The sequence below is a fragment of the Phyllostomus discolor genome, chromosome 5 (assembly GCF_004126475.2).
Source record: "Phyllostomus discolor isolate MPI-MPIP mPhyDis1 chromosome 5, mPhyDis1.pri.v3, whole genome shotgun sequence".
Taxonomy (NCBI): domain Eukaryota; kingdom Metazoa; phylum Chordata; class Mammalia; order Chiroptera; family Phyllostomidae; genus Phyllostomus; species Phyllostomus discolor.
This window is the reverse complement of record NC_040907.2, coordinates 117,758,678-117,773,267: the sequence shown is the minus strand read 5'-3', so window position 1 is coordinate 117,773,267 and position 14,590 is coordinate 117,758,678. Positions and strand designations below refer to the sequence as shown.

Here is a 14,590-nt window from a genome sequence, read left to right as displayed (position 1 = left end):
TGGTTTTAAAAAATATTTTTAGAGAGAGGGGAAGGGAGGGAGAAAGAGAGGGAAAGAAATATTGATGTGAGAGAGAGAAACATTGATCTGTTGCCTCTCGAATGCACCTCAACCAGGGACTGAACCCACAACCTAGGCATGTGCCCTGACCGGCCATCAAACCAGTGACTCTTTGCTCCACAGGACAATGCTCAACCAACTAACTTGAGCCACACTGGTCAGGGGCCATGTATGTGTGGGTTGGTTTGGTTTGGTTTTGGTGGTGAATTCTATTTTAGAAACCGTTCAGTGGTGACCTTTGGGTAGGGGGGTTAGAGAGGAGAGTGACTTTTGCTTTTCACTTTGTTTCTTTATGTTCTGTTTGAATTTCCCTGCATTGTGCTTATATTCCATTCATTTAAAAATATTCACTTATAATTTATTTATAGAGTAGTTTTAGATTCACAGCAACATTGAGTGGAAAGTATAGATTTCCCATATGCTCCTACCCCCAAACATGTATAGCCTTCCACCCCTCCTTTTCTCCCATGTCCCTGAAGGTCAGGCAGGACACCAGAAGGTGTTTGAGGTGCAGAGTCCCGCCTATATCTCCATCTCGAGTGGCTGGGTAGGAGGAGTGAGGCCCTTGTTTTGGGTGATTCTGCCTTTTCTAGATTCCTGTATTTGGGGACTGTGTCTAGTGCTGTTATGGAGCCCTTGACATTTAATGGTATATTTGTGTACGTATACACCGCCGTAGGGGACAGGTCCTTTTACCTTCCCTGAGAAGCCCCCTATGTACTTGCTGTATTTTTCGAAAGTCCCCTAGTTCTCTGAAACTCAGTTCTGATGGGATCCTGGGCTACCCAGGTTCTGGTGCTTTTCCTCAGAGGCAACTGCTGAGAGCAAAAGCTAGAACATGTCTAAGTACCTTAAACAAAGAGTGTTTTCTAGAGTGGAGCACAGGATCACTGGGGATGGGGATGGGGATGGGAGTGCTTCTTTAAGTTTCAGATCCAGAGTCCATCTAGGTTGAAGGGCCCAGAATGACTGGGCCTAGCCTGCTGCATTTTTAGTGAGCTTTCTAGGGGAGTCTCATGCATGATGAGGCAGTGCTGCCCAAAGTGTGCTCCATAGTCAAGCAGCATCTGGGGCCCTCTCCCAGACCTTCTGATTCACACACTGTGGGGGAGGGACCCAGCAATCTGGTGTTAACAAGCTCAGCAGGTGATTGTTTTGCAGACTGAAATTTGAGAAGCACATGTTTACCCAGAGGCCACAGCTGACTGAAATCGGGCATACAGCTGCAGGTAGAAGGACCCAGTGAAGAAGGGAGGGTGGGGTTTGTGCTGCAGCAGCCTCAGGAGAGGCAGGACCATAGGCCCGAAGTTCCCTGGAGCCTGCTTTCTAAGAATTGGAGCAATCCCTAAAAGCCAGCTGCCTGCCCTGAGTCCTGAGTCGAGTTCTGTGACTAGAGCTGGATGTGCCCTGTTAGAATTGTGTCAGCAATGTGAAGCATTCCCCCCCAGGCACCGTTTTTCTTTGTGAGAGGACAGAAATAAATAGGAGAGAGGTGCAGAGGGTGTAATACTCAAGGATACCAAAGAGAAAGCACGTCTGCTAGAATGCATGGCACTGTGTTCCCTTCTGTGGGGCAGAGGGTTGGACAGGCTTTGGGAGAGGAGGGTGAGGGGCCCCGGAGGCCCTGCTGAGCTCCCCTGTGAGCCCAGGACATGGCAGCCCCAGGGTCCTGGAACTACTTTGCCAGTGACAGCAGGCCCTGGTGGTGGTTTCTTTTGAGAAGAAGGGGAGGCCGGAGTTACACAAAGACTGAAGGATGAGCAGATTTCTTAATTTTCAGAAAAGTGGGGAAGATTGTAAAAGTCGAGTTAGAGCCACATGAGGTTCCCTGCAGCCTCAGAGGACAGGCCCTAGTCAGGAAGGGAAGAGGCCGGCACTGGGAGCCAGGGTGGTGCACCCCACGGTTGCCCCAGGCTCTCCATCTGGCCTTCTTTTCTTCTCCTGGGAGTTAAATTGGAGTTTCTAGCTGTGGGAGATACGTTAGAACCCTCATTTGATGGAAGCCCTCCTTACACTGTTGTGAGTGCCATGGGGAAATGTGCGCTGTTTGTGGTTTGGTTAGGTGGCCAGTCCTAGGCTGTACGCACTGTTGTCTAGCTGGGGACTGGTCAGCTGTGACCGTTCGGGAATGCCTGTCCTTAGCCTTTTCTGTGTCGGTGGATATAAAGTAAAGCTTAGAGAGCACACCGAGATGTTTGCTGTTGGTCAGAATCCCAGGAGCTCTCAGCAGGTGGGATTTGCAGGCAGAAAGTAAGGGAGGAATTGAACAGGAATCTGCCTCAGATCTCCATTATCCAGAATACCCAAAGTGTTGTCAGTAGAGGGAGGTGGGGAGAAGGAGGAGAGGAGGGGTGGCCCTGCCCTGCACTGCCCAATCCACAACTGGGACCTCTGGTTCAGAAGAGACTTGGAGAAAAAGAAAGGAGTGGATTATAGACCTGAAATTATTTCAGGCAGGAAATGGGAAAAAATGACTGTTCTTTCAGGAGAGAAGACTGGAGGTCTCCTGGGGAGAGAGGGAGACCCAGAGATGAAGGATTGCTCATTGGAGTAGGTTTAGACCCAACCTGTGGGCACGCTAGGGCTGCCATCATTGCCAGGGAACAGTCTCTCTGACTCTTGCAGGGAACCACGAAGCCCTGGTAGGAATGAACACAGTCACCCCGGGGAGCAGGCTGAGGCTGACCTGTGGTCCTGCCCCAGGCGGGGAACACCCAGGTAGAGCACACCAGCGGTCCAGTCCCGAGTCCCATGGTATATTTATGTAATAATGCTAACCCCAGGCTCAGTGGGGGGCTGTCTGGGACTGAATGGAGCCTGTATGTTACACAAATCTTGCAAAAACAGCCCCAGCCTCCAGTGAGCTCAGAAATCCCCACCTGAATTGGGTCTTTTAAAAGTTTTTTTTTAATAGGCAATACTTACATGGCAAAAAAATGCAAACATAAACAGTAAGCTTTGTTTCCATCCCTAGTTTTTATGGCCAAAGGCAACGAGTGTTACCGAGTTTCTTGTTTATTGTTCCAGGGATGGTCTCTGTGCATGTGTATATGTACACACACACTAAGTTTGTATGTTTTCTTTTTAAAAAATGCTAGCTTAGTATTATACCTTGATTAATAATGAGGATCATTTCATATCCCCATTTATAGAGCTGGCTATTCTAAAAATAGCTACAGAGTATCCATTGTATGGCTCCATTGTGATTTGTCTAGGCTCATATCTAGAGGTTTGTTTTAACAAATAATGCTGCTGCCAAGTCCATGTGTGGATCATTTCACACAGGTGGAAGTGTATCTGCAAAATAGATGTCCAGAGTTGAGTTTCTGAGTCAAAGTGTGTCATTTTTAATTTTGACATCTCTGTATTTTTAATTGGTGATTTTCAGCATACTAGTGAGCATGAACCTCTTTAATCTTTAGTTCTTTCTTTGTAATCACCTGTTCACATCATTTAAGTTTTTTTAGTGGTTATTGGTCTTTTTCTTTTGGTAAAGCAGTTTTTGTAAATTTGTCATTTTTCTTTCTTATCTTTTTGTTGTTTTCCTTATATTTTTTCTTATCATGCAGCCCTTTAATTTTTTTGTCTTTGGAGTTTGGGGTCACTTCTTACATTTACACCTTTGTGCTGGCTGAAATTTATTTTGCGATATGGAACAGGGTAGTATCCCACTTGTGTTTTCTCCCTGCCACCTGGCTGTGGCTGGCCTTTTGCCCTCATGGCTTTGGGAGAAGATGAGAATTAGACAGGGTCTTTGGTGCCCAAAGTTTCTGTGCAGTTAGTGATAGTCTCCAGGGAGAAGGGTGTTGGCAACACAACCACAGCTCACCCTGTTCTCTCTCACAGGAATTCCTCCTTCTCCCATCAGGAGGTTCCTGGCTCATCCATCATTCAGATGCTCAGGGTATCTCCACACCAGTGAGGTCTGAGGGTTCTGGCAGAAGGGTCAGGTCCAGGGTAGGACTTGGAGGGCCTTGTGCTGATAATCAGTCTCAGAGCAGTCCCACTGGGGTCTTGACCATTGTGCTACAATAGACAAGGGTCTTTGGTCCACGCTGTAGGTAGCCAGTTCTAACTCTTTCCGAGGTCACTTTGTCACAGGTGTGCACAGGTAACCAGGTTCTTAGTGATCGAGGACAAAGAATTGAACCGAACACACAAAGTTTATAGCATAAAGAAAGAGGGAAGATTTATTAAGTGATAGTACACTCCACAGGACACGGGAGTGGGCCAGCTCTGAGCAGAGAAAAGGAAAAGGGGCCCGTGGGCTGGGGGATTCTATTCTTATAGGGCAGAAGCCCCCTTGCTCATCTTTGGCGGGCTTTTCCTGCGCAGGTACAAGGAGTTGGATTTCAAAGCTACTGCGCATGTGTGGTTTCCTATGATTTTCTTGATTGGCTACTGGAGAAGGGAGTCCCACGATGTTATTTCATTATAATGATATTATAATGAATCAGGGGTAGCGCGCAGGCGCATTCTATGATTCAGAGTTATCCCAGTAAACAGGAACAACCTGTCTTAGGGGGTCTTTGTCATGTATAGAGGTTTTCTACCTCAGCCCTGCGGGGGCCTCTGGAGCTTCCTTCCTGACTATCTCCTGCCTCAACTTCCCCCTGAGAGACATGGTTCTCAAAAATCTTTTTGGGGTTGTTGAAGGATGAAGATCCGTCTTCCATAGCTGCTTCAGGCTTAGATTGGACAGTAGACCCTGCCTATTGAGAACCACGGAACTCTCGCCCTATTCTATCTAGAGGTTGAAGAGGAATTCCTGAGGCCACCGCGGATGCTGTATGTTGGTCAGCTTCGACATCGTTCTCAGGGATTGGTTGGAAACCTTGGAGCGTCATCAGTTTGACGTGGAACTGCTTAAGTCTAGAAGAAACAAATTTAACAAGTAAATTAAATAAGCAAGGCCCTAAAAGTAGTAAAACCAGCAGTGTTATTAAGGGCCCTAAGAAGGGTAATAACCATGTTAAGCCAGGGAACCATGAGGTCAGGGCTTCTTTAATCCCTTGGCCCTGTTGATTATACTTATGTAGCCATTCTGCCTGTTCATAAATTTTCTTTATGTTAGTTTCGATCATTCCAGAGTTATTTACATAGGTGCAGCAGGTTTTATTGATAACAGCACATACCCCTCCTTGTTCTGCTAGAAGATAGTCAAGGGCAAGGCGGTTATCCATGACTACATTTGCCAATGAGTCTACTGATCTTGAGAGTCCAGCTAGAGTACCAGCAGTATCTTTGGAGACTTCTATAATCTTAGTGAGTTCCCTTAGAGTGGCCTCATGATAGGCGAAGCCTCCCCAGGGGGCTGCAGCGGCTATAGTGGCAGCAGCTCCAGCCACTACTAGACCAAAAGCTCGTTTTTTTCTGCTGAGAGATGGACTCCCAGGACCCATGGTTATATTTATAATGGTTAGGTCTTGGGGTGCCAAGGTCCCTAAGGTGCAGTCACCCCCATGTTTAGAGTTGCTGAGATGAGTATAAGCAATAGCTTCTTGAAATTCTGAATGATCCGTTAGCCAGTTATTGGGAGTCCCACATAGCCAGACGAGCCCCGGGGGTGCTGCAATAACTGTGGCATTAGTGGAGTTATATTTGTTAAGGAGGGCATATGGCAAGGGGGAAAGGCAGTCCTTAAAAGGGCCTAAGTTATTTCTCTGATCTTTCCCACCTGCAGGAGGTGGTAGAAATTTTGCTAATATTCCTTGAAGAGATTGGTTTAATTTCCAAGTAATACATTTAGAAGTATCGTTTGTATCTGCATTGTGAGTTTTGTCAAAGCAACAATGGGTACTATTAGGAATACAGTTAGAATCATAGTTCGGGTAGCATACTATATGTGACCAATTTAATGGTTTGAAAATTTCTTCCTCGGAAAGATTCTCTAGAAAGCTGGAACTTGAAAGAGAAGCCAGGGCTTGAAATGGGTCGATGGCCCTTGTATGAGTATTATTATAACATGGGGTACATCCCATTGTACTGTTGCACTTAAGAGAGGTGCTGGAGTAATTAAATGGCTTTAATTCTAGTGGGGTTATACGGAAACACAAAGGAGGATTTCGCTCCCATCTGACTCTTAAAGAAAAAGAGGAACGCGTGTAATTGGCGGAGGAATTCAAAGCACTGATTAAGGATTCATTAGCTATTGGGTAGGCTTTTATATGAGTATTGTATCTGGAAGGAGTTTCCGGGTTAGGATGACATATCCAACATTGGGCCAGGTTTTCTCCTGCTGCTAAGGTCCGAGAAGCATTCACTAGAAAATTTTCATCCCATTCCGTTATACAGGGTGCAGGCAAGTAGAGAATGGTTAATAGAAATAACAAAGACATTTTCATTTTAGACAATCCACCCAGATATGATTCTACCCAGAAGGAATTGAGCAAGCCTTTATATGAAGCAGAGGACCAGTATGAATAGGAAGTTTTCAAGAAGTGCAACTATGCAGAACAATGGTGATTTCAGTGCACTGTTATTGGTTATTACTTATCTTTTTAGGGCTTCTTCTTTTTGAACAGGAACCTGAGGTCCTCCAGTGGCTCGCAGGTATAGTCTGGCCTTTGGGTCTCCAGCTGGTCCTGAGTCAGATTGGGATCCGTGGGGGCTAGTTTTACCCTGGAAATATGAACCCAACTATCGACCCCTAAGAGTTTCACAGCCATAGGGGTACTCAGGGCTACCTGGTAAGGCCCTTTCCATTTAGGGTTGAGTTGGTCTGCTGGTGATCCCTCCTTCCAGGTTTTAAGGAGTACCCAGTCTCCCGGAGATATGGCAGTTTGAAAATTCCCTTTCGGAGCTGGTAAAACTTTATTTCCATATTCCTGTAAAGCTTTCTGCACTTGTCCTAAGTTTATTATATACTTAATTGCTTGATGGGTTTCTGTATCGAATATCAGATCTAGAGTTAAAAAGGGCCGGGCATACAACATTTCAAATGGACTGAGTTTAGTATTGGCCTTAGGGGAGCCCCTAATTCTCATGAGGGCTATAGGTAGTAACTTAGCCCAGTTTTCAGAAGTTTCTTGGCAAAGTTTTGCTAATGTCCTTTTTAAAGTTTGATTTGCTCGTTCTACCTTTCCAGAGGACTGTGGTCTCCAAGCAGAGTGAAGATAATATTTTATGCCTAGAGCTTCAGAAACTGCTTGAGTGATCTTAGAAGTGAAGGATGGCCCATTATCACTTTGTAGGGATTGTGGAAGACCAAACCTGGGTATTATTTCCTTTAGGAGAGCCTTTACTACTTCTGTGGCCTTCTCTGTCCTTGTCGGAAAGGCCTCAATCCATCCAGTAAAGGTATCTACCAGGACTAGTAAGTATTTGTATCCTTTACAAGGAGGCATTTTGGTAAAATCAATCTGCCAGTCCTCTCCAGGATAGGTCCCTCTTCGCTGAATAGGTTCTATCAGCGGGGGCAGGGATGGTTTTTGCCCAGGATTGTTATAGGCACAAAGAGTACAAGCCTGGCAAATATTCTTTATGGTAGTAGCTATTCCCCTACCTATGAATAATTTGTTAACCATTGTCATTGTAGCATCCCTTCCAAGGTGGAAGGAGTCATGCAAAGCCTTTAAGAACTTCCACTGGGAGGCTTGAGGAAGGAAGAGCCTCTGGCCGATATATATTCAGGGTCCTTCATGGACACCTCCTTGTTCCAAAGCCCAAGATATTTCCTCAGATGTATAGTTGGGCTTGATATCTGAGACATTTACAGGGGGGAATAAAGCCATTTGTCTATCAGTCCCTAGCGCTGCTTTCTTTGCTTCTTGGTCTGCTCTCCTATTTCCCTGAGAGATATGGGACATATCTTTTTGGTGGCCTTTGCAATGCATAACTGCCACTTACTTAGGGAGCCTAACTGCTTCCAATAAATTTAAGATTTCTGGTCCATGTTTAATAGGGGAATTCTTAGCGGTGAGGAGCCCTCTTTCTTTCCATATGGCAGCGTGAGCATGCAGAACAAGGAAGGCATATTTGGAGTCTGTATAGATATTGACCCTTCTTCCTTGTCCTAGGATGAGAGCTCGGGTAAGGGCTATAATTTCAGCCTTTTGGGCCGAGGTTGAGGATGGAAGGGCCTGTGCCTCAATAGTGTTATATAAACTAACTACTGCATATCCTGCTTTTCTCTGCCCATTCTGTACAAAGCTGCTCCCATCAGTGAACCACTCATCATCAGGGTTTTCTAAGGGCTGGTCTAATAAGTCAGTCCTGCTCGATTGAGTAAGACTAATAATGTCTGAGCAGGAATGGATCAAATCTGGGGACGATTCTGTAGGCATTAAGGAGGCTGGGTTTAGGGTGTTACAGGTCTTTATAGTTACTTCAGGATTGTCTAGAAGAAGGGCCTGATATTTGGTCAGTCTATTTCCTGTTAGCCAGAGGTGCCCTTTCATTTCTAACACCCCTTGTACCTGATGTGGAGTTAAGACTTCTAACTTCTGCCCGAGAGTTAGTTTACTAGCTTCCTCGGTTAGCATGGCTGTGGCTGCAACTGCTCTTAGGCACGGAGGCCACCCAGCTGCTACAGTGTCCAGTTTTTTTGAGAAATATGCAACTGGTTGAGGTTCATTCCCTAGTCGTTGGACTAAGACCCCTAAAGCTATCCCTTGCTTCTCTGCTATGTATAGAGAGAAAGGCTTACTTAAGTTGGGGATGCCTAAGGCTGGGGCTTCGATTAGAGCCTGCTTGATTTTATTAAAAGCCTGATCACATTCTTTTTCCCATATAATGGGTTCAGTGTCTGGCCCCTTAGTGGCTTCATACAGAGGTTTGGCGATTAGCCCAAAGTTGGGGATCCAAATCCTACAGAATCCTGCCATTCCTAAGAAGGAGCGAAGCTGCTGTTTAGTAGCAGGTGGAGATAATTCAGTAATCGCTTTAATTCTCTCCTGTGATAATTGCCTACATCCAGGAGTCAAAATATACCCTAAGTAATTTACTTTTTGTTTGGTAATCTGAGCCTTTTTCTTTGATACCCGATATCCTCTTTCAGCTAGGAAATTCAGAGTCTGGATGGTATTTTGATCAGAAGCCTCCTTGGAGGGGCTGCAGATTAGTATGTCGTCTACATATTGTAAAATGGCCCCTCCTTCTAGCTGTAAATCTCTAAGATCCTTTTCTAATACCCTAGCAAAGAGATGAGGACTGTCCCTAAACCCTTGTGGCAATACAGTCCAAGTATATTGCTGATGTATCATCGTCTTTGGATCAGTCCACTCAAAAGCAAATAAATACTGAGAGTCAGGATGCAAAGGGATGCAGAAGAAGGCATCTTTCAAATCTAATACTGAATACCACCGAGCATCATCTGGTATCTGCGAGAGCAAGGTGTAAGGGTTAGCTACTATTGGATGTAAAGGGACTACTGCTTCATTGACTAACCTTAGATCCTGGACTAGCCTGTATTCTCCTGTAGGTTTCATCACTGGTAAGATGGGAGTGTTGCAAGGAGACTGACAAGGGACTATGAGCCCATGTTGTATAAATTTAGTTATGATGGGCTGTAAGCCCTCCAAAGCTTCTTGTTTAATAGGATACTGCTTCCTGTGAGGGTAATCTGACCTGGGTTTTAACTGGATTTTAACCGGTAATGCAGTCTTTGCTCTCCCAGGAATCCCTGACTCCCAAACTAGTGGGTTTACTGCGTCCAGAACTGAACTTGGGATTTCTTCTTGATTTTGAACACTACTGATTATCATCACCTTACTTAACTCAAATGGCACTTCAGGGAACAACAAGATAGTTCCCATCCGAGCTAAAAGGTCCCGGCCTAACAGAGGAATAGGGCACTGAGGAACAATTAAAAAGGAGTGTTTGAATATTCGACTCTCAAATTGGCAAGTGATAGGGAATGTATAGAAATATGCCTTAGGATTTCCTTCGACCCCCATTACTTTAGTTGATTTGGAGGAAAGAGGTCCAGAGTAAGAGTTAAGGACAGAGTAAGTGGCCCCTGTATCAACAAGAAAGTTGATTTTCTTACCTGCCACATCTAGAGTTACCCGGGGCTCCTCGGTAGAGATGGGAATATGAGTATTCCCTGGGGCCGACCTGTTCCCCGGGCACCTTCAGTCCTCAAGAGTGGCCATGGCCTTGGGAGATGACCCCTTTCCACTATGGGAACGGGGGCAGTCTACCTTCCAGTGCCAGGGATCAGAACTGAAGTTCTTGCATAGAGGACAGGGCCTCGGAGGTGGCTGAGTGCAGTTCTTTGACCAGTGTCCAGGGCGCTTGCACTTATAACAGGTCTGATCCTTTTGCCCCTGATTCTTTTGAGGCCTCCCCGAGCTCCCCTGATGGGGCTGGTTTCCGCCAATGGCACTACTAAAGGCTAGTGCAAGGAGCTCTGCTTGCTTCTCTCTTTCCTTCTTTCCCTGTTTTCTTTCCTCCAAATCCCTATTGTTAAAGACTGAAAAGGCTGTATCCATGAGCTGATCTAAGGGGGTCTGCGGGCCCATTTGTAATTTCTGAAGCTTCCTGCGAATATCAGGGGCAGATTGACTTATAAAATGCTGTCCTATCAAGATTCGACCCTCTGGGGATGAAGGGTCCAAGTTTGTATATTTTTGGAAGGCTTCCACTAGTCTGTTTCTGAAGAGAGCTGGGTTCTCTTCCTTGCCCTGAAAGATTTCCCTAACCTTTTCGTAATTCACAGGTTTCTTGATGCAGTTTCTCATTCCTGCCAGTAAGCAATCTATCATTGCATCCCTACTCCGGATCCCTGCCTGAGTATTGTATCCCCAGTCAGGTTCCTGGTCCGGGACAGCTTGGGCAGCTGGCTGGTTAGTGCCAGGGTTCTGGGTATGCAGCTGATCTGCATACTTACGGGCCTCCTCCCAGATCCGCTGTTTCTCATCTGGGGAACAGCAGGTGGTCAGAATTATGTACAAATCCCTCCACGACATACTAAATGCTAGAGTAAGAGTCTGGAAATTACTAGTGAAACGTGAAGGATCCTCTGAAAAACTCCCAAGCCTGTCTTTACATTGTTGTAAATCAGCTATAGAGAAGGGCACTTGTACCCTTATAGCACCTTCAGGGCCTGCTACCTCCCTCAAGGGTAGGAGTGCAGGAGTGGTAGGGAGATAAGAAGCGCCACTTCTAGTATGTCCTGCAGGGCTGGGTTTTTCCTCAGCTGGTGGCTTTAGGTTTATAGCATAGGGTGGTGGAGAGGTCGCTTCCTCTAAGGTAGGGGCAGAGACTCCAGAACTCTGGGGTTCCCTTAATCTCCCTTGAGAGACAGGTGGGGAGCTAAGGAGAGTATCTTCTAATTGATCAACACTTGGGCCTATAGGTTTTGTCAGGGTGGGGCTGGAGCCAAACAAGGGATCTCGGTACAGAGCCATGAATGCCTGCACGTAAGGAACTTCAGACCATTTGCCTTCCCTCCGGCAGAATAGATCTAGCTGTAGGATAGTATTATAATTTTTGCTCCCATTCTCAGGCCATATTTCTCCATCCCCTAATTTATATTGGGGCCAAACTGTGTTACAAAAGAAAACTAATCTCTTCTTTTTTAAATTTTCGGGGTCAAATTTATCCCAGTTGCTAAGAATGCAACCCAATGGTGATTTGGAAGGGATGGAAGATGTAGTTCCCATCTCGACTGCGGTGATCCTAAGAGAGAAGGAAAAGAAACACAAAGATACTCCTTTGCAGACTAGAGGCGTCCCTCTCTTTGCTGCCCTTAGGAGATTCCTAGTGGGCCATGGGCGTCCCCTGGGATCCCACCGAACTACCAGACGTCTCTGGCGAAAGAGATTCTAGTGAGAGAGATACTCCTTTGCAATCGAGAGGCGTCCCCCTTTTCTTGCCTCAGGAGCTTCCTAGTGGGCCACAGGGCGTCCCCTGGGATCCCACCGAACTACCAGACGTCTCTGGCGAAAGAAATCCTAGTGAGTGTCGGCCGACAGAAATCTAAAAGACTTGAGAGAATCACCACAGTCTACTTTTGTCTCTAACTATTGGGAAGGAACCAGTCCTGCATTCTTGAGCAATTGCCTATAATCCCAACAATCCCAGACTCTATCCTTGTGTCCTTAGTACATTTCTATTTCTGTATTCTTCATCTATGGGGACCCTCATTTTCCTGTAAGCTTTAAGATCTGGGGCAAAGGAAGTGTGTTACTAGAAAAATAATTTCTGGCCCTGTAAACCATTCAAGAAGCACCAACATGATCTTATTATAAAATGACTCTTTTCTAGATCACAAAGAAGACCCTTAAATATCCTATGTAATTTTCCAGAGCTTTAAGAAATTGTACCTGCGTCTGAAGTCTCGCAGAAGGGACCTCAAGAGATGTCTAAAATACCACCCTTTATACTGGAGGCGGATCTCATAGAGGGACAATGGACTGAGAGGGGAAATTAAAATACCCTTATAGGAACAAGTAAACCACCTTAGATTCCCAAATTCAATTAATTAGGTAAGAGTGGCTCTACGCAGCCATTTAGTAACCAGCGACCAGCAGGCACCTGTTGTGTGGTTCTGAGCGATGTTGCTGCTTACAATGAGAGTATACACGTGGCAAAGATGGGAGTGGCTCATTCCTGCAACTGTACTTAGCGCTAGCCTGTCAATGACCCCAAGGTAGATATCCTAGTACAAAGACAGCAGGAGCCCTTCATACATAAAAGGCAAGTGGGGTATGAGTGAAGGCATAAAGACCAGAAGTCAGTTGAGGAGGAAAAGCATAAAAGACTATCTGTGGGCCTGATGAGGAGACTGCAAAAGGAAGCCATAGCGCAGGTGAGGTGGTGACTGATATCCCGCATGGAAGGTCCGACTATGCCTATTGGGGGAGTGGCCGCGGGGTGGGGCAGTGTTTTGTGCTTTCCACAGTGTGCCTGACCGTTGTGCGGACATTTTCTTGTACCTGGCGGGGACTAAGGCTAACCCCGTTCCGCATCCAAGTTATCCTATCACAGGAGTCTTCAAGCGGCGGGCGCCCTTGTGGCTTTTAACTGCCCGACCTGTGCCCGCAAATTAGCGGCCGACCTTCCATCACGGAACATCATAGTCACCGAAACAGAATAGGTGATAACGGAAAAGGGCATCCCAGGTGTCAGAGCAGCAAAGAAGGCTTACCACTCCGGTGTCTTCTCCTAGGCTGGCTCGCCAAAAACTGTCACAGGTGTGCACAGGTAACCAGGTTCTTAGTGATCGAGGACAAAGAATTGAACCGAACACACAAAGTTTATAGCATAAAGAAAGAGGGAAGATTTATTAAGTGATAGTACACTCCACAGGACACGGGAGTGGGCCAGCTCTGAGCAGAGAAAAGGAAAAGGGGCCCGTGGGCTGGGGGATTCTATTCTTATAGGGCAGAAGCCCCCTTGCTCATCTTTGGCGGGCTTTTCCTGCGCAGGTACAAGGAGTTGGATTTCAAAGCTACTGCGCATGTGTGGTTTCCTATGATTTTCTTGATTGGCTACTGGAGAAGGGAGTCCCACGATGTTATTTCATTATAATGATATTATAATGAATCAGGGGTAGCGCGCAGGCGCATTCTATGATTCAGAGTTATCCCAGTAAACAGGAACAACCTGTCTTAGGGGGTCTTTGTCATGTATAGAGGTTTTCTACCTCAGCCCTGCGGGGGCCTCTGGAGCTTCCTTCCTGACTATCTCCTGCCTCAACTTGGCCATCATCTGGCCTTCCATTGCTTTGCCTACAGTAACCTCTGGGCCCACTGACCAAAACAAATGACCTCATCCTAGGGCTCAGAACCAGGCCCACCCTGCAGAGACCTGTGATACCTCAAGGAAGGCCTGCAGCTTCCTTGAAAACTACATGCCCAGTTCTCCAGCATAGCTAAGAAGAGCAACTAGAATCCTGTAGGTTGACAGCAGCAGCCTTTAGTGCAGTATTTCTCAAAGTGGGGCCCTGGACCAACAGGCAGCATGATCTGGGAATGTGTGAGACATGCACATTTTGGTCCCACTAATTGAGACTTCTCCTGTAGGCGGAGCCTACTGCTATGTTTAACAAGCCCCCCACCCCCCACCCCATGGTCCTGGTGCACTGCAGTTTGAGAGCCAGTGGTCTGTGCTGGCTTGGAGCCCAGTGTACAAGGAGCAGCTCACTTGGGACCAGCAAGTGTGATTGTCTGTGGGTCCTACAGGTTCCAGCAAGGGTAGGTAGGTTGTATGATAGTGTGAGTGCCAGATGTCACAGCAGATCTGTGTCTCTTCTGGGCAGTTTAATTAGCATGGGACATGGCAGAGGGGTCTGTATACAAAGGGACTTTTGAGAGCAAGTATCCCATCTAGCACCAGCCCGAGGGGGCCCCTGCTCCCAGGCCTATTTTTTTTCCCTTGCCACTGATCTGTAAGTCACCTACCTTTCCTGAGCTCCAGGTGCCCCATCTCAGAAACAGGACAGTGCTGGCTCACTTGCCTGATTCCAGATCCTGGATCAAATGAGCCCTCCTGAAGTCCCTTCTTGTTTCTGGGAGCGATGATTCCATGTCTGGTTCCCTTGCAGGATGAACCAGGGGCTGGAGAATGAATGTGTAGCCTGGGG

The 14,590-nt window shown here is 46.5% G+C and overlaps 1 protein-coding gene across 1 annotated transcript in view; it reads left to right on the top strand.

Annotated features, from left to right (window-relative positions):
• Nucleotides 1-14,590, top strand: part of ANXA11 (annexin A11) — a 53,748-nt gene that overhangs the window by 16,656 nt on the left and 22,502 nt on the right. The gene's annotated exons all lie outside the window — the stretch shown is intronic.